This window comes from Rissa tridactyla, chromosome Z (genome assembly GCF_028500815.1).
Source record: "Rissa tridactyla isolate bRisTri1 chromosome Z, bRisTri1.patW.cur.20221130, whole genome shotgun sequence".
In the NCBI taxonomy this organism is placed as follows: domain Eukaryota; kingdom Metazoa; phylum Chordata; class Aves; order Charadriiformes; family Laridae; genus Rissa; species Rissa tridactyla.
This window is the reverse complement of record NC_071497.1, coordinates 26,268,327-26,289,253: the sequence shown is the minus strand read 5'-3', so window position 1 is coordinate 26,289,253 and position 20,927 is coordinate 26,268,327.

Genomic DNA, 20,927 nt, shown 5'->3' with positions numbered 1-20,927 from the left:
ACTTTTTTTTGACAATAAAACTCTCTTCAGATGCTAAGAAAACATCAGGGTTGAGAAGTAATCTATTCCATGACTTTGCCATCTTTCTGACTGTTGGCTACCCTGCATTAGAAGGCTTATAAAAATAATTCACGTAGTTGGATTACCTCATATTTTAACCTATTCGGGACTAATCAAAGTGCATTCATGCTAATGTTAACCTCATCAAATTACAACGTAAGTAATTTTCCTTCTAGTCCTGCCCTTACAAAAGCCAGCCTTTCTGCATTTGCAAAAAACTGTATGACATACTGACACTTAATACACGTATCAGAAAGACAGCCAGACCATGACTCCTCGCTGTCCTTCACATAAAGAGGGTGAATGAACAGTTCTCTCTTTGCTCAGCCGATGCAGCAACTTCATTTCTCCAGTAACAGTTTTACCTCTATGTCTCCAGTTCCTTTGGATGACAGTCCAAGTGGAGATGACACGGGAGAGCAACATTAAACTTCTAATGAGAACATTACCTCATTCCGAGCAGGAAAGGTTTAACCCCCACACCAGGTTAGTACACATTTGTCTTCCATTTTAAAGAAAAAAAAAAAAAAAGAGGAGAATGAAAAGAGAAGATGCAATCACAACACTAACTTGAACTTTTGCCACCAAAGAAGCTAATATAACAGTTTATCACATATGCATGTACATTTCAAGCATTCACCTTTACAAGGTCTCTGCTAAAGGAGGAAGAATAAACTGATCTGATTATTAGTTATGATTTGATTTCTGACAGTCCTTCTGGTGAGCTCAGTGTTTTCCAAGTGTATGCAAAACCAAGAAAAAAAGTCTCAAGTCTGATTTGCAAGCTACAGTGATTTTATTTGCATGTGTACAATTTAAGAAACTTTAAATGAGCCCTTTTTTGCAGATTAAACATTGAACACTGAATTTCTTCTCCCTTCAAGAAGTCTTAAATTGTGTTCCCAAAAAATCAAGGTACTCAGAATCACTGACTAATTTTGAAAACATTTAATCGTTACACCAGAAAACTGATATACCAAGGAATAAAAGTGATCTGACACAAAGGTTGAAAAACAAAACAAATGGTCTAGACAAACGGTAACTACAGTTGTTACACCGATACCAAATTTTAGTGTAGACCTAACATCAGTAGTTAAATTCAAATTCGTTTACCTACACAAATGTTACAGTATGTAATTCCCTAAATGGATTTACTTTGGTGTAAACAAAATCTCGGACAGGCTATAAAACTCTTCATTTTTATACTGAAATACAATATTTAAAACCTGAACTGACAACTTTGACATCGAATATCTCAAGTTAATTACATTTTTCTTTTTCTGTTTTTCTTACATTATGAATACCTGTGCAATAATAATAATATTGACTAGCAAATCATCACACAGAAAAATTTTCCACTAGCTGGCATGTTCTGTAGAGAAATACATTTGTCAGTCAGTTCTATTATTATTCGTAAATTGCTCTCCATGGAACAAAGACACAATCATCGGAGCCATACATTTTTAAAAGAAATGTTCCTTGTTTTATTGGCTAAAAAGGCTGAAGGAGAAAATAAGCCACAGGCAGGGTCATTAGAAAAATAAAATAGCCCTGCACTGCTTCTATGTAAACTGCATTACTAACTTTAAAATGTTTCATCTTGAATGTTAAGAAAAAGTCATAAATCATAGGTACTTTGAATGTATGACTTTTTCTGGAGCAATTATGTATCTATAAACCTTAATGCAAGCAATGAAGAGAAACTGGTTCTTAATGAACAGCAGGAATTCCAGAGAAGAAAAACAAGCAAAAAACCTGAGAGGCCATCTGAAAGCTTCCTTACCTTCCAGCAACAATTTTGTCCTTTGGCTAGAATTCAAGTGGTCTGCTAACTACCTGATATTTTCCTCTGTATCAGACTAGGGACTCATAAACAATGTTTTCTCCTTGTCTTACAAGAAAGGAGTTAAATTTATGAAGAAAATCTTTCTCATGCAGTTTCACCAGGCTCGGTTTGACTTACGTGGTTTTACATCTTCAGTACTTCATAACACTGAAGTTCAGGCAAGTGCAAAAGTCTTGCAGAAGTCTTGATTGTAGGAGTAAGAAATTTCTCCTAATGCATACTTTATTGTGACTTTCATTTGGAATCTAATGGTTTTTATTTGGGAAATGCCAGTTCTTTCTTTTAACTACTCTAGCTTAAGCCAATACTTGCATGTTTTATATACAGTGCTAAACATCTGTTTGTACACTCTTCCTTTCACAAGATGATTTCTCATTACATTTCTATTAGAATCATCTCTTCAGCTGAGGAAATTAGTACCTCTTGGGGTCTTATTTGGCAGTTTTTTTGAATCTTTCTCTCCTTTACTCTTGCCTGCAGCTAGACATAATGAGGGCATCCTGGATGCTAAAGCCAGAGATACCTCCTCTCCACCTTTCTCATACTTACAAAGAAAGGAAGACAGAGCTGTAACATTGTGTAACGCATACTTTGTTGGTAAAATATGGATCAGAGGCCAACAACATAGCATCCTGGAAAATGTAGTTTTTCAGGCGGTTGTGAGTCTCTAGCTCTTAAACCATTAGATACTAAGAATGTCATACAGATGGCACATTCAGTCCCTGTGGAGTGATGTTGCTGTCAGAAACACTGTACCAGATGTACAACTAAGGAACACCAGCACTCGTGTCTGGAATGAAAATTCTGGGAGGCAGAGAGAAGTGGGAATGCACACAAATGGATCAAACTTAATGGGTATTGTGACAGTGCTTCCATAATTATGGTAAACAAATTTAATGAAAATGAGTCTCTGCCACCTAAAATCATAAATATAAATTCATCAAATGTATGAAAATCTACATATTAAGCAATGAGGGCTTACCAGCATTTCTTTTTTTATCTGTGTGAATCAATCTGCCCTTTACTAAATTAAACATTGAACTACAGAAGCTTAATGCTACTATCTTTGTGAAATTTAACATACAGGTGACTTTCTGAAACTTCTGATAATATGTCTAAAAATACCATTTTAGTCCACCATAAATAAATCAAAATTGTGTTTTTCCCCATTATGAACAACAGATTCGTTGTCCATCAATATAATTTATAATGCTTGCTAAAGAGTTTGGTAGCAATTAGTATCTGAAAATTATGTTACTCACCGGTCTAATAAGTTTTTCATACAACTCTCTCACGGAACATTTTACGGGCTTGATAGATCTATCCATTTCCAACAACTGCTCATCTGCATCGACTACTCAAGAGTTTGTTTATTCCCAGTAAATCTTTCTTTACGTATCTTCTTCCTTCTGACTTTAGTTGCCTTGGGAAAGGCCCACTATTACAATACTCATTCACAGTCTCTTTCACCTGACATTTTCAAATAGATTAAATCCTGTTTCAAGACAATACTTTTTTTCCTAGTCTTCCATGTTTTCTTTCTTTTCTCCTTCTTTTCCTGTGATCTAAACTACCCTTGGTGGAAAATCTTAACTGGAAAAGGTGTTCATTTAGTACTGAAATGACTGCACTGAGGGATGTTTCTGGCTTTTCAGATGTATCTTTAGAGTGTCAATTCTCCTGTGGGGATTATTTTCTGTAATTTGAAGTCTACAGATTAAATTAAATCAAGATACACTGAACACAGTAGTGTTCACTGGAAAAGGGTGACATAGGCAAAATAAATCATACCCTCTAAATGAATGACATCAGGAAAGAAAAGTATGGAAAATAATATGCTAATGTTAGCACTATATGAAATGTTGAGTTTACTTTATTTCAGAAGCATTATCTTAGTATCTCAGTGTCTCTTGGTATCGTATGGAAATACACTTAACTGCTCTGTAGAAATACTAGACCTAACTATCAGGCCTAATTAACACAACATTTATGTAGGGCAAAAGTGTCCTTTCTGCCACCTGTAAGACCTGTTTCAAAAGGCAGCTCCATAATGGGAGTTAGCAGTAGTTTAAAATGTAAAAAGCTTAAAAGTCACACTTACAGAATATAACTACATCCAAATCAGCTCTTTTTACTTGTACTGTACAATCTGTACCAATACTTCATTGTGGAAAATTTTCCTGACTCACAGTAAACTTGTTTTCACTGAAATAATAAATTTATTTATTTTAAAAATGTACAACTGAAACATGATTTTTAATTTATCACCAAGCTGTTCGTATCTTACCTAGAATTGAGCTGCTTTTGAAACTATTTCTCTATTGTAAACTTCTGGGTTGTGCCCCAGTTTTAGTTTTAAAAAATCTGAACAATTTTATCTCTGGTTTTGAAACAACTTTTTTTCCCCTCCCTTCCTTTTTCCCTTTTACAATTGACTCCAAATTCTTGAGCTTGAAAAAGTCAGTTGGCCAGATGAGATAATAAAGATTCACTGTAATATTGTGAGTATAGGCAGCATTTTAGTAACAAAAAAAGTGCTTTTCTGAGTGGTACTTCTTAAACTTCCATAGTAAAGATAGAATTCCCAGGGTCTCATAAATCTTCACCTAGTTCCTGTTTGGACTGGAAGTAATAAAAGAGTATACTTCCTCACACCTGCACAGCAGCTACACTGAGACAGTATGCAAATGGTTTTTAAAAATAAATGAATTAAGGTGAATCTTTTAAATTTCAGAAAGAATTTAAGAGAAGGTAAGTGTTGGCTCCAGATTTATAAGAACATATTTTATATTTCTATGTTAAATGAGTTTTTTCATCTGCAATTCCCCCTATTAAATATTTCTATTCATTCAACAAAACAGTTTTATTGCAAGTGCTCTGGAGGCTCCATAATTTATAAACCATACATTCAAAGCAAATATAAATTTATTATTAAACTTACACGTATGAGTACCTCAGAGACTAGAAAGAATTACATATATGGTAGCCAATATCCTGGGTTTCCCAACCAGAATTCTAATCAGTCATTTTTGCTACCTTTACACAGTTTCCTATTGCCAACTCTCAAAAGTCATACTTCAGCTGATTTCCTAATTCTTGTAAGAAAAAAGCGCTTGAGGAGGAAATCATTTCAACGGAGGGAAGGTGTGGCCTGCATATACTGAGTTATACTTGACAATGTGCATTATATCCTTCCATCTGTTGTTTCTTTTTGGTCTTGCTGTCAGTAGCTAACTTCCAATTTTTAGAGAGTTCCTGCTTTTTGTCAACACTTATCCACTGCTGACTTTCCTTTCTTGCAATAAAATTCAACTAAGGTAAGAAAACTGAAAAAACACCTGTTCATTCCATTCAGTCTATATTTTGCAAGGGTAGAGGGGATTATTTGTTGGTGGGTTTGTTGGCTTTATTCTATAAATAGTCAATTTTACCTATATAACAAAAAACTAATAAAGCACCAACTTGCCCTTAAAGTCAGAAAGCTAATTTTCTTCGTTTTTATAGTGCTGTAATTAAATGGAAACAACAACAACAAAAAGAAATTCTATAGCTTTACAAAGATGCTGAAGAATGTGGATACTAGAGACTCAACAAATTGACATTTAACAACTGTCTCTGTGAAAACAAGACATATCTGCAAACCACAGCTGAACAGATCTTCCTAATTGAATCTCTTAATTAGCAAAACAGTTCTCAGTTCCTATAATCTAGCATAACTAATATTTTACCAGCTAATCAAGCTGAGTTGTTTAAACTGGAGTGACACTGCAGAACCCAAAGTCTTTCTTTGCACATGGATTTCTGTGCAGATTCTTCATTTCTGCGCTTTTCTTTTAATAGCAAATTGGATGTGCTTTGGGAGCAAGAAATTGAAATTTTAGCATGGATCTTAAATGATCTGTGCAAATAATGATCGCTACTTTATCTTTATTGACATTCCAAGTCAACAAAAGACTCCTTGTTATAGCGTTTTCACTACAGATGGTAGGCAAGGTTTAATATTTGTGTACTGGAGACATTTATGCTGGTTTGGAAAGAGTTCTAATCAGCATAATTACTGCATTTTACTATATCAAGGACTTCCAGATTATTTAAAACTGCAATAGGTAAAAGGATACTGCAAGAGAAAGATTATCATTCGTAAAATAGATTAATATTATAGCACATCATATTGTATCTCCTTGTATTTAAAAACTTGGAAAACTGACTGACATGTAATTCACATGCCCAATATGAAATTTACATAATTTATGAAAAGTTAATGCTATGATGGGAATATAATGAGTCTTTGAGGATATAATTGTTTTATCACTCATGCAGTTCAAATCCCACTCTTTAAATTGACCCTTGCCACTCATTCTGGAAGGCAGTAGCAAACAATAATTTTACTGACAATGAAAGTGTCAGACGGAAAAAAGGACATTTGTGAATGTGCTTGACATCTTAATCCTACAGATCATAGGCCCACTTAAAAAATATATTAACAACTTTAGCTACAATAGTCAAGAAACATAAAGTAATTTGTACCTAATTAAAACAGAGAATATAATGGATTTGTTGGGACATGTCAGGATTTTAACCAATAGGACATCAAAGGAAAAAACTATGGTCATAAACAAAAATTGTCATCATTAAAAATAAATGCTCTCAACTTCATAAAGAACATTTTTACTAGATTTTCTTTTGGTAGGTACAGACCACTCTAATTCCATTATACTTCTGCACATCTAGCATAGCATCTGACTCCGGCATCCTCCAAAACCAGGTGATTTAATTAAATTTTCCTCTTGGGAATAGTCTTTGCCTCACTATTTCCTGAATCATGCCTGCAAAAGTTTTTGAAAAAGTGCTATTTGTAAACCATGCCAATGACTATTCTAACAGTGCCACAGTGCCCAGGAACATTCTATGTCACTGTTTAATTCAATAGTACAGGTTTAGCCAAAAACATGGCTATTCCAAACAAGTTATGGAATGTAAGGACTGTATGTATGGAAAAAAGCTTCAAATGTTTACAGTTAAAAGCAACTGTTAACTGTAAAATCTGTTAAATTAACATGTCTAGAAGAAAGGTGTGTTGGAATTTTTCTGGCTTTATTGCATAGGAGGAGAAAATCCCATGAAGATTGGAAGCTAGAGACTCAAAGCCTCCTAGTCTCCAAATGGTGCAATTCTGAAAGTGTTAATGAAGTTTAACCCATCCTCAGCATTCCAACTTGTCTGTCTGTTTGAGATATGCAACATAAATAAGCCTGAAGGCTATTCTAAATTGCATCATCCAGATTAGTGTCTCCAATATTCATTTTTAATTGAGTACTCCTAGTTAGATTCTTTTTTTAAACAATCACAACCAAGTCTATTTTTATTATTAAAGTAAATTTTTATAATTAATTGGGAAAATAAAAATTTGGTAATTGCCAAAACAAGTAGTGATGGCTGTTTACAGCAGTGGCAGTTAGTTGCCACAGCTCACTCATTGACAAGTAGAGGAAATTTTTAAAACATTAACACTGTACTTCAAAAACAAACAAACAAACAAACAAATCATATTACACAATCTTCAGAATCTTTAGGGTGGGAAATGCACCTAAATACTTCATTTTTTGAAGTATCCATGCTGTGGTGACCTTCAAAATGAAACACAACTCTGCTTAATTCAGCATTAGTTGACATGCCCAGTCCTTGTCAGACTGCCAGGAATTCTTCAGCCATCTACATGCAAGATACAGAAATGCAAATGATTATAAGAGCTGATCTTTTCATAGGTGAGCAAACAGATAAAGAGTAAAGATACAGATTAAAGCTCTCAGAAGCAGGTACAATATCAGTTGCCCAGAGTGAAGGATCTCCTGAGATTCCATATGTTAAGTATTACCTGGACTTGTGGTGCTGCTTGTAAAGTTACATTATAAACATTAGCAGGCTACATATGTACACAGTGATGAGGATTCATTGTGGAAATAATGTAAATATTGAAGGAATTTTTTTTCATCTTTACTTAGACAAAAGCACCAATTACATTAGTAGGAAAGAACACAGAGGTTTATTTAAGGACTGAGGATAAAGATTATCAGTCCAGATGTCTGGGAAACTTTCTTTCAGTGAACTCATGTTCAAAGGGAAAGCAATCAAGAAGAAAAGATCTGATTATAAGAGAAAATGTCATCAAGTCACAATAAAAAGTAGCACCTTTGGTAAAGCAAAAGAGTCGGTTAAGTGCTATCCAATGCCAAAAAAAGGGGTGGGGAAGTAACAGATCTGCAAGCCAAACAGAATCTCAGTTACTTGCAAGAATGCATCCAGGCACACATATATATTTCATATATACATATATATATGCACACACATATATATACTCACACATATATATGTATATATACACATATATATATATTTATTCAATGTATACATACCTCAGCTTTAGACAATGAAGTTAACATAGGTTATCCTATGTTAACTCTCCTATATTATCTTCTCTGTTCCATTTTAACTGGGAAGCAAATATTCAGGATGGAATAAAACTAGAGGAAAACAAAGCTTCCAGCTTAAATATGAGCAGGCAGTGTACAGCTCGGTTGGAAAAACATAACCCAACAGAACAGTTAATAAGACTCTGTTAGGACAAAAGATGATTTGTGATTGGCACAAAGTGTACTTACTTAATTCATATTGTCCTTCAATCTGCTGTGAAATATTTACTAAAAGTACATACTGAGAAATACAAAACTTGTTGTGGTAAGTGGCAGCTTGGAGAGGCTAAAAATCAAACTGTCCAGAACTGAGGGTTCTTGTCATCAGAGATATAATTTACAAAGCCCATTTGATAGTTGGAAAGAAAATGCTAGTTCTCAATTGCCTACTTGATTCACAACCCTTTACCCTAATACACTTGACTACTATGTACTGTAGTGCTTCATGCAATCCTGTCCTGGAACTTACAAAGAATGGCAAAGAAGCCCAAAGAAAGATTTTTGTCCGAAATTTGTTTAAAAATCTTATTTTAATGCTCATATATTTCATTTTTTTCCTTCAACTATAATAGCTCACTTACTTAGGAACCAAAACACCATTATTTATTGAAAAAGACTCAGGGAATACTTCGTTAATTGAGAGATTGAATTGATTGGTCATTCTTAGGAGTTGAATAATTAGATAAAATGATTATTGTACACTGTAGGGAAAAATCCTTTACTGACCCCCTGAGAGACAGGCTAGGTGACCTAATTGGTCTTTTCCATTTCTCTTTTCTCTGTTTTAATGTAGCTCTGCAAGACTACAAAATCTAATGGAATATATTTGAAATAAACAGAAATTAAAATTTGTTCTAGAGTCTTTCAATAGATCACAACTCTTTAATAAAGGAATATTCCTGTCTTTGATGTGCTTAAAAGTATGTGTTTTTTCCTATCGAAGATGTAAAAATTAATGCTACATCCACCTGTTCAAACAGTCCAGAAATTCAATGCACTGCAGGATCGCCTCACTTTACTCTACAAAAGAGAAATCACAGCAGTATTTTTCAGAATCTGCTGCTGATGTTTATGCATACTTTATCCTCTCAGCTGAATGTGGAGTAGTCAAGGTAATGAAAAAAAAAAGTTGGAGATTAAATTTAAAAAAAAATTAAAAATAGTACAGCCTTTTCCAATAACAGCATCCCTATTCATTTGTAGTTGTTTTCTTCAGTCTTCAGTTGGCCCATAAAAGGTCATTTCAAAATTACAACGATACAATAGTTCTCAAGACAGAGTAAACATTAAACATGTTTTGGAAAGGGAGATATAAATATCCCAGATTGCAGGGGGGGAAAAAAAAAGATAGCAAATGAACAGATAGGAGAGAAAATTGAGGACAAATTTTCATGACAGTACAAAGAAGAAAGAACACAAAATATTTCAGTGCACAGTAAAAACTACCTGAAATCAAAGCCTTTCTACATTTTGGCATAGAAAGCCAAACAAGTCAATTTCCTCTGAAAAAGTCAAAGTCTAATCACTATTTATTAAACATTGCCAAGTTTCGGTAAACATGGCTTAGTTTGAAAAGAGACATTAACATCTTACAGTTAAAAAATGAAGACATCAAGTTCTTTTTTAAAAAAAAAATCTCACCAAAAAAAAATTAAATAATATTTTTTTCTTAATGTGAAAAATATCTTTTCAGAAATTTTTTCAATCAGTATTCATTAAAAGCCTAGGCCACAGATGGATGCCCGGGCTTACCCTACCGCAGAAAAAAATATGAGAGAGATTCCTTTCTTGTTATCTCTGTATTGGTATTCACTGCATGTTTCACCCTAAAGCACGTTAAACTGATTAGCTGTGTTTATTGACATAATAGTTGCAGATCAGGACACATGTTGAGAAACATTCTATGTCTTATGAATAGGAATTATTATTTGTGGATTATCACAAGCACTCGTAAAGTAAAAGCTTCACAACTTGCTTTTCCATTATTTCAGCAGTATGAGAAATCTCACACTTGTAAACTGATATCTGCTTCCCTGGAAGCTTTTAGGACATTTTAACAGTACTAATAGCATCTGACTTTTCCCCTCCCCTGTCTTGGTAAACAACAGAATAAAGAAAAATATAACTGCAGTAAGACAAACACACCCTATTTCAAATTAAACTTTGAGCTTAACTAAAAAAGGCAGATCTTTGCGTTTAGCTTTGATTAATATAATAAATAAGGAGGAACATGAGTAGTTACCTACCTAAGAAACTTTTGTTATTCACTCTTCCCATAAGCTCTTGCTATTACTCAGTTACTTATTTCTCATCTATAATGCAATTGCACAAAAATAAAGAGCTTTTCCAGAGACATAAAATTCATTCAGTAAACTTCTCCTTGTTCCTAGGTTGTTATTCAGATACCCATGGGCCATATAGATGCCAAACCTGTATAACTCCCTAAATCAAAATTTAAAAATTACAAAATTGTCAGTATTGGTGAAATTTAAGTTATTTAAAAGAAACACAGTAAGTGTTCAAGAAAAAAAAAACTGGCAAAATTCTAAAATTTCCACTGCAGAATCATTAATCTTCACTCTACTACCTTACTTGAAAGAAAGTTCATTTTCCATTTCTATTTTAAGGCTTCTTTCCAAAAAATTTGCAGCAATTATACTTTGACTATCACCTTTCCAAGAAGTATAGGCAAAGCATGCATGCTATTATCTTAATTTTCCACATAAAAAAACCCAAACAAACAAGATTAAAATGCACTTGACAAAAAGTACTGTGAATATAGAGCTGTATGTCTCTGTATATTCATATAGAATCAAATTGAATGAAATTTGATAACTGAGTAAAAATTTTTGGTGTGTCATAGAAAATACTCATTTCTCAGAACAGACACTTGTCTCTGCAAGATCCAAGAAACCAAGTATTTTTCATCCTGAAATAGGCCCTTCATCCCCTTCTAAGAATATTTTTTTCATCATTGCCAGCTTTATTAGTCTAAAACACAAAAGTCCCTGTCTTTGTGCAACTCATCTGACCACAGCAAATTCTGAAGGTTGGTTTAGCCAGAAGAAACTGACCTGTTGAAAGAAATGGTGAAAGAGAAGACTTGAGACACTATGGTGGTAGATATCAAGTGCAGACCACATCCAGAGCATGTAGCTGAATGACAGATTTTAAACTACTCTGTTTAAAAGATGCTTGCTGGACAGCCGGTCTAAAAAAGTTATTGGAAAACAACTTCATTTTGTGCTTCAGTCTTTCTGATTTTCCTTTTGTGTTCAACCTTAATAATCTGACCCAAGCTTTTTTTTTTTTTTTTTTAGTTTCCTCTATTTAGGCAAATTTAGTCAAGCTATTAAGAAATACGCTTTTTCACATTTCTATATTCTGCTGTAATTTAACTTGTTGTTCTTAGCATTACCTCTTTATAAGAAAGCAACCTTTTTCCTTATCTCCTTTTTTCCAGAGGAAATTTTTCTACTTGTAAAATTTTACCTACTCATTTTCTGACCTTACTTATATTTGCATTCTTGAAGTCCACTATTTTTATCTTTCTGTTCCTTCTCCTTTCTTTACAAAGTGTAGTGAAACCTTACCTAAGTTGCCTTGCACTCTCGCAGTCTCAAGCAATTTTCCTCTGAAGGTTAGAAATGAATCCAGAATAGTTTTTCCTCCATCTTCAAACCTTGAAATTCTCACCAAGATGTCCTCTCTACTCTAAATTTTCAGTAACAGGAAGATGGAAGGGACTGCAGGTAAGTTGTAAGACATGACCAGAATTCAAAACTGTCCTATCAAACTGGAAAACTATTAAATCAAAAAGAATTTAATTCAGTGGGGATGTTTGCAATGACTAACACAAACTTGTAGGTAGCTATTTTATATAAAAGGAATTTGGTGTAGTGAATCATAACCACAATACCTCAGTAAAGTAATTTCTTTGAAAAAAGGCAAATAAGGAAGATCTATAAGCTTGCAGAATTTACAAAGTCATCACTCATATGTAATTCTGCGCCCTGTCTGAAGGAATACCTTTAAAGAAAGACTAGTGGTCACCAAAGGTCTAGTGGACACCAAAAGGATGGTCAGGCTTTCTTGTCTTGTGATGAAAAACTGAGAATTAAGATTCGCTTATTCTCAAGAAGAAAATATTGACAATGGAAAAGGAGCAGACTGGCACACAGAAGAAAGGAGCAAGCTTGGTCTTTATGTTCATGGAGGTACTAGAGGTAATTTCAAAATGATGGCTGGACATTGTCAAAAATTTTCCATCAGCAGGAGCCACAAAGTACTTTCTCATACTGCCTAGAAGACAGCAGTCCTCACTTCTGGATCTCTTTATCAAAAAATTAGAGAAAACACGTCTCATATATCTAGCTGGCAATATTCATCTTGCTTCAGGAAAGACGTACAGACTAGGCAGCTCTTGAGAACCCTGATCAGTAGATGGCTAGAGCACTATACACAGAGATCTGAAACAGTCTATTACCTTTCTCCCCCTAGATTTTTCCAAAGTCACCTTAGGAGCAAGTCCACCTTCATTTGCATTATTTTCAGAAAAATGTCACAACGCACGTTCCATTATATGATGTGCAGTCACGTGAAGGGGGAATGGTTAAGGGAAGGTAGTAACCTGACCAGTAAAGACATCAACCTGTTTCCTCCATGGGTCTGAGGAGATTATGGTTGCCTTTGAGAATTTCTGTCAAGCTGGCAATGCTCTTTTCCCTACCCCTTTTCCCAGACACTCCCCAGGCATAGACAGGAAACAGGGTGAGGGCAAAAACATAGCAACATGCTGCTGCTTCCCCATGTCAGCCTGAAAGCATGTTGACGCCAGCTTGTGATGGGGAGGGCAGAGTACTTTGCTGTCTCCCGGCCTGGAGCCTGCTTTCTCTGCCCAGAAAGCAACCTGCCCAGCAGGAAAGCTCTGGTCCTGAGGACAAACACACCATCAATAAACACACTGAATGCAGTTTAGAACGTCGCACAGAGTAACTTCTCCAATGGCATTAAAAATATGAGGCCACATCCACAGCTGGCGTAGCTCAGTAGTCTCATTGTTTTAAACAGATCAATCCTGATTTATGCCAGCTGAGCATCCAATTCACACAACATTGGTTCTTTTGATCTTTGGATTCTTGCAGCATTCCTAAGGCTGGAGTTCTGAAGCAATGCGGAATTTTTGAAGCTGTTATACTTATGTCTTTACCAAAAACCTTTTCCAGCTCAGAACATGTTCATAAACATGCCAGTTTCACAGATCTAACCTTACACCCTACTGGGCATGTTATTAGCCTGTGCAACTTTCCTCTTTAAATTTTTAATTTTTCCTCTTTAAACCTTTTTCATGAGTTTGCTTCCCCAAATCTTTATCTTATTTATACCTTTCTTCTTTTCAAATGTAACCTCCTTTTGATCTTGTATATATATAGCACACCGACAGATATCTCAATGCATTAATTCCATCTTTGTGTAGAGCTTGGCTGTTTATCATGTGAAATTACAAGTTTAAATTAGATATGATGGAAGGAGAAAAAGTAAGCTTTAAGCAAAAGAACAATTACTTTGACTGAGAAAAGTTGCACAAAAGTGTCATCTTTCCAGGCATTTAATTTTGACTGATATAAATGTGAAGATAAGAGACTTCTGACTACTGCTTACATAAAAAATGCAAGTAATACACATTAGTAAGATTGGCATTTGACACAAAGAAAGGGAAACTAAATGGGCATCAGTGCCCGTGAACAATAGGAAGTGTACTCAGGCAAATTGCAATATAGTAAAAATACCTATAAATACTAAACACAGGAAGACCTTGCTGGATCAGGAATATTCCTAGGTGAATGCCAGCTGATATCACCTAATTAAAGAATGTGAATGTTGCGAAAATCACTGCAGGAGCTACAAGGAGTAAAAACAGCTTTACATGCATTCATTCCCAGTCATGAGGGTTACATAGAAGGGGCAAGAACACAGTTCTCTAAAAAGCTCATGAATCTCAGTGCATTCTTCTTGTTGCAACAAGGTCCTAATTTAGGATCTCTTGCTAGCTGATTCTTTAATATATCTATTTTCAACTGATCATTAGTAGCATTTTAGAGCTATATCAGGGACAAAAATAGTGTTTGTATCAGTGTTATGGCATGTAAGCTTTCAGAGACTATTAGAAATGCGCCCACATCCACAGCAGTGGATGAGCAAGAATTCAATAAATGAAAGCCTTTATAAAGCAATTTTCAAGAACAAGTCTCAAGTTTTCACAGAGGTGAATCTTTCCAAATGCTGCATGTGATCTTAACGCCGTGTGACTGCATGTCAGGAAGCAAGAGTGTCCGTTTTATGCCAGTGACAGCAGCACACATGCAGACAGGCTGGTGGGTGAAACGTGGCATCAGGAACAACAGATCATTCTCTTGAGAACAGAAACCAAATGTACTTCTGGACTGTTCATAAGATTTGAAAATTACAGCATTGTTTCCTCTCATTGTTTACTTAAAAATAGAAAAACAGTTGGCTGGAGTTACAAAATAGAAACCTAGTCTGATGCGCTGGTAAAGTCACTTTACTACAATAGCTCCCACTCTTTTAGCAACCATTATTTGTGCAGTCTTGTACCTCACAACTCGTCAATACTCTACATCGATTCTCAAATCTAAGGTGGTTCCCATTTTTCCATGCAGTTGAGACTTTAAGGAGAAGAACACAAATTCACACAGCTATCAGATAAACTAAGAGATGGTGAGTAACGGGTGAGATGAGACTTCTTTCCAAGTCTAACTGAAAATGGCAGGAAAATATGAGCCTTCTTGGTGAATTTTTCATTGTCACCTACAGTACAAATGAGCAAGTTAGCCACAAACACTAGTTTGCTTTGGGTTGTGGGACTTTCTTCTCTTTATTAAAACCAAAACTTTCCCAAGTATTTAAGGATCATGAACATCATCCACCTACCTTCATTTATGAATTGGAGCAGTTTCTAAAGTAGTTATAATTATTCCAATCAGCTTAAAAGGTGTATAAGGGTATATATGATTCTTATTTAAAATGCTGTCTTTTCAGAAAAGATTGCAGATAATTGATAGATCTATCTTCTAAACAATACTTGACATTCCCAATAGGTGTGTGGATTTTCCTGCAAATAACAGGAGATTTGATGTCAATAACAGGTTTTTTTGAAACATTTGATGTGATGTGCCCTACCCATCAGATATGATTCATTAATACAACCCTTTTAAAACCATCCATTCCTTTAGTCATGTGCAAAACATATGCCCAGCTTTACTTCAAAAATGACAACTCATGCACCTGTCTTTCCTGGCCCATGACAGTAGATATTAGGACTACACATTAGAAATTTTTTTAACTTCTCTGGCCCAAGTGAAATGTGACTTATTCCTGGCTATTTAGCTCTTGCAAAACACACAGAGCCTATTTCAGTAACTGCTAAGGATGTTGAGTACATAAGAAGAACAAGAATACCCATGATGTAATCTATGGTGGTGAAGAGAATTCAGCTGAAAAGAAACCTGAAACTTTTCAAATTTTTGAAAATACCAGACATGCAAATACTTACAACTCCTCTGCTGTATGGATACACTGCAAGAGAAAGCAACAGGAAAAAGTGACCAATATTGCAGAAACATTGATAGGTTATTCATTTGAATGATTCAGAGGAATATTCAAATGGGTATCAAAATGGGACAAATCCAGACAAACATTAACAGATGTACATGAATGAAAAGGCAGATTGTGCACTTACATAGACTCACCCTTGGGCTCAAGTGCTCTAAGGGACACGTGTCATGGTGGTGAGACACTGGAACAGGTTGCCCAGAGAGGTTGTGGAGGCCCCATCCCTAGAAATATTCAGGGCCAGGCTTGATGAGGCTCTGAGCAATCTGATCTAGTTAAAGATGTCCCTGCTTACTGCAGGGGGGTTGGACTAGATGACCTTTAAAGGTCCCTTCCAACCCAACAGATTCTATGTTTCTATGATTCTATGATTCTATAAACATCGGCTGTTCCTATGTGCTGGCTATCCCCTTGTGAAGTGGTAAAGAGCACAAAACAATTCCTGATCCATTTCATTTTCAAGCCATTTTTGCAGTCTGAAGCATTTCTAGAAGGATAAGCAATATGATAGTTTCTGCCCAGCAGAAGAACAGAGAAGGTGTTTTGAACAAACTTGAGCACTTGAAAGGGAAAGAAATAACTTAGTGGCTTGGGGTAGTTGGGATATTGCTTCATAGCTGGGATGCTATGAAATAAAGATGGTAGAGTCTGTTGGAGGACTACTTTATAAACATGCAATATCCAGAGATGGCAAAACAGAGAAAGATTCCTGTAAAGTTTCTCCTGACAATCAATCACCAGACAACTGATCAACATTTCTAAAAAAAAAAATGAGTTCTGCATTCACGCTCATTTGTTTGCTTTTTTTTGAGGCTGTGCTGTATTATACTTTATCCATCTGCACAACTTTAACTTCCTAATAGTACTTCTGGTAACAGAGGTGCTTTGTAGAAATTTGAGTTTCTACAGGTCAGCATTAGCAAAGTAATTTGTAGTTACTGCTGTGTTTAACAGGTGTTAATAAATTACATTTAAATGGAAGAAGGGTGGTAGGCAATAGCTCATTCTGCACTATGCAATGTCTGGTGCTGTAAGAGCAAGCAGTACAGCATAGCTTGTAGTCTCATAGGCAGCTCTTCAAACGAACGTCACCTGTAACACCATAATTAACTTCCATTACTATCATCGTTATTATTTAGAAATTATCTTCTATCTATGAACATGAAAATTATAGAAAATACGTAAGTGTATCATAACATGAGCAAAAGGCTTACCATGTTAAGTATTTTTCCACATCTCTCCCTAGTCATTGTGCTTTTAAAGACAACAAAAAGATTGTCACCGTAAAAGCTATTCTACCTAGGGATTTCCACCAAAACAGGTAACCACTACAACAGGCTATAATCAGCCGCATAGGATCCTTTTGTGTAACTGGTCACTTAGCCCAGCAGAGAAACCGTGGCATTAGAAGTGTAGATCTGTTCATAACCATTAAGGTCCCACCAATAACTGGTGTGAATGCTGGATTTGCATATTTAGTACATGCTAACTTTTTCCTGGTCTTTAGGCCATCAGGAGTCCTATATACAATTTATAAAGTTGATTTAAATCTTCACAGTTGGGCTTACATGGAAAAGAAGCCAGAAGTTTCATTAAGGCTAATTTCACCTTAAGGTCTTAATTCTGCAAAGAGATAAACTCATGCTTAATTTTAAGTCCCATTGATTTCTGCAAAGCTCAGCTGATTTACAGAGCTGAGTATCTTTTATGTCTCTTATCATCTAGCTCTTATATCAATTCTTTATAGCTGTGTAAAAACAAACAGAAAATATTTCTCACTAAAACCGTTTTCATACAAAAATTTCAAATAAGTATTCCAGACATCATTGAAGTACAAGATTTGCCTTTGTACAGAGTACTAGTCTGAACTGTAAGCAATGCTGTTTCCATTTGGCAAATTAAGAAACTGAAGTACTGGTGGATATGTAACCAAACTTCTATCAGCTTTATTTTTTCCACCCTTAATTTATGGGCATAATTTCTCACCAGGTCTTTAAACACCTGAAAACAATTACTGGCACAAAAAGATGCTTATTACAGGGCAAATTGAAAATCTGTTGCTAAGTTGTTTCCCCACAGTCAAAAACCTATTAAGTGAGTCAGGAAGAGAGCCTGCTTCCTAAATCTATGATTTTTGTTCTGAATTGGAGGCCGTGTTACTAAGTTATAGAAACAATGCTATATAGCATTCTTGTCTCCCTAACTTTTTATAATTCTCCTTTTCTCCCTCATATACTTCATAACAGAGTGCTGGCTTTATGATGCATTTTCAGACAATTAGCTTGTTTGCTTGTTTGTTGTATACTATTTCTATTCTCTACATTTCTTTCTTCTTGTCACACAGCTTATGTCCATATTTTCCTACATATCTTACCTTGAGGACTAATCTCTTCAAATCCATTTCTAGTATAATACTAACCTTTAAGACGCCTTATTTCAAAGGCAAAAAACCTTATTTTACTGCCATTGGTAAATTTAATCGGGGAAGGGGAAGGGGAAGGGAAGGATCCATGTCCATAGTACTATATATGAGCCAATAAGTTATCCAAATTAAGTCATTAGATTTGAGTGAAACTGCTCCTCCTGGTTTCTGGAACTCTTTGCTTTTTGTGACCTAGCTAAGACCCAAGTCACAGCTCTCATTCTTACGAATAAAAAAAAACCAGCCTGTTTTCTATTTTCAGCTTTGTTACCACTATTACTGTTTCAACACTGTATGCATATGACAGCATTCTAGTTCTGCTATTATCCTCTTCCACCAAGCTAGAAGATGTGGGGGATCCATAACTCCAGACTTTGAATGGTCTCCTTGGTCTGTAGTATAGTTCTTCTCATATCCAGAATAGAGTCTGATCTGTCCTTTTTTGTTAAACTTAAGCATCAGGGCCACCAAGATGATCAAAGGACTGGGAAGCCTGCCATATGAGGAAAGGCTGAGAGAATTGGTTTTGAGAAAAGAAGGCTTAGGGAAGACCTTACCACCATGTTCCAGTATTTAAAGGACTACAAAGAAGATGGAGACTCTCTTTTTACAAGGAGTCACACAGAAAAGATGAGGGCTAAAGGGTACAAGTTATTCCTGGGGAGATTCTGATTGGACACAAAAGGAAAATTTTTCACAATGAGAATGATCAGCAATTGAAATAATCTCCCCAGGGAAGCGATGGATTCCCCAACACTGGACACTTTTAAGATTCAGCTAGACAAGGTGCTGGGCCATTTTCTCTGGACCATGCTTTTGCCAAGAAAGTTTGGACCAGATGATCCTTGAGGTGCCTTCTAACCCATTATTCCATGATTTTATGGTTCTATGATCATTTATCCACCACAGTTCATTACTTATGGTGTCACAGTGACCCAAGACCTGCATCACATCTTGCATACTTCTTATGTCTTTTCTTAAGCAAATCACAATAATACATTGTCATATCTTATATACAGCATACAAATTCTATAGTAATAAAAGTCAGAAGTGAAAAAAAGGACAACCATAACAGTTAATGTAAGTAGTGCAAACCAGGCTGGCTTTTCTTCTTCAGTCCAACAGAAGAAGAGCCATTTTTCATAGCTTTGTAACCCCTTACATGTAGATGAACATGAGTATTGTCAGCTTCATTAATGTCAGGGGAATATGTCTATATCTGAGGTACCACAAAGAATTAAGTTGGAGACTGGGGGGTTCTTTTCAGAGAATTCTAGCATTTTTTCCACAATGTAAAAAGTCTAAAGCTCTGGCAGATTTATATCTTTCTCTACATAGATTCAGAAGTCTCATTAATCAATCCAAACCAATCAATCAATTTCATTCTAAATGTAGATGTAACAGAAGCCACAGCTGAGTCATACAGACTAGCTCAATTATCCCCACTGGAAGGGTAAAAAAAAAAATGCAAGCACTTGAGATCGGATCCTCAAAGAAAAAAAATCTTGAAAGAACTAGACTCAAATGAGACTCAACTGTAAGAGACATTTTAATGTGATATTTATGCCCAGGAAAAGGAACAAGACCTTTCATCAGCACCAGTCAGACCAAAAAACACTGGATGTGCTCTCTGTGCCTTTGCTATGATTGTAGCAAAAAAAGGCTGCACACATTTCCAGTTTTTGAGTTACATTCAGAAGAGATACACTGTGCACACAAGCAGAAAGGTAACATTTGTTACACACCTGTAAAAGAAATACAAAACATTTGATGTTTGCTGTTTTAGGACCTAGGGCATCACATGGAAAAGCGTAAGTACAGGAGAGAGAATTCCTGAATGACTAAGACAGCGAGTGACCTGGATTTTTAACATGTAGGAGTGATGAAAGAGCAAGGCAGTGTTAAACACTTACCTGCATCTTCTTCACTATGGGTTTAGAGCTCAGTGAACCATTTTACCTGAATATCCTTATCTTTTGCTTCCATTATCTTCTTAATTTCCCTTCCTTACATTTTAAAGGACATTAACTCCTCCACAGTCTTTTCCATCTCCTTCTCATAGCTATAATGTCAGACCTGTGTTCTTATCCTGTTGGATTAATTTTTTTATGGAGTTATAATAAATTTTCCCACCATTCCAAGATGGCAGTCTCATGGTTTTCTTCCACTTTACCTGCAGATTTAGGGAGTTTTCATATATGTTGAAAGCCATAGCTTTGGAAAGTTTAACGGTGGAAAAGACAAGACCATGAGCTAGATGGTATTTGTATGTCATGTTCAGTGAATGACTGAGGCCAGCTCTGAGGTTTTTCCCTAAAAAGCTTCTCAACAGTTTTGTGAACTCAAGAATCCTCCTGTAATCTTAATCGCCATACGTGGAGTAAAAAAAAGGAATTCATAAGTGTGCCGAGTAAGTAGCAAAGCTTCGCACAGAGCTGTTGATTGTGTAGTAGTATACCTTAGTGTACTTTGAAGTCCATGAAACAACCAGCAATGG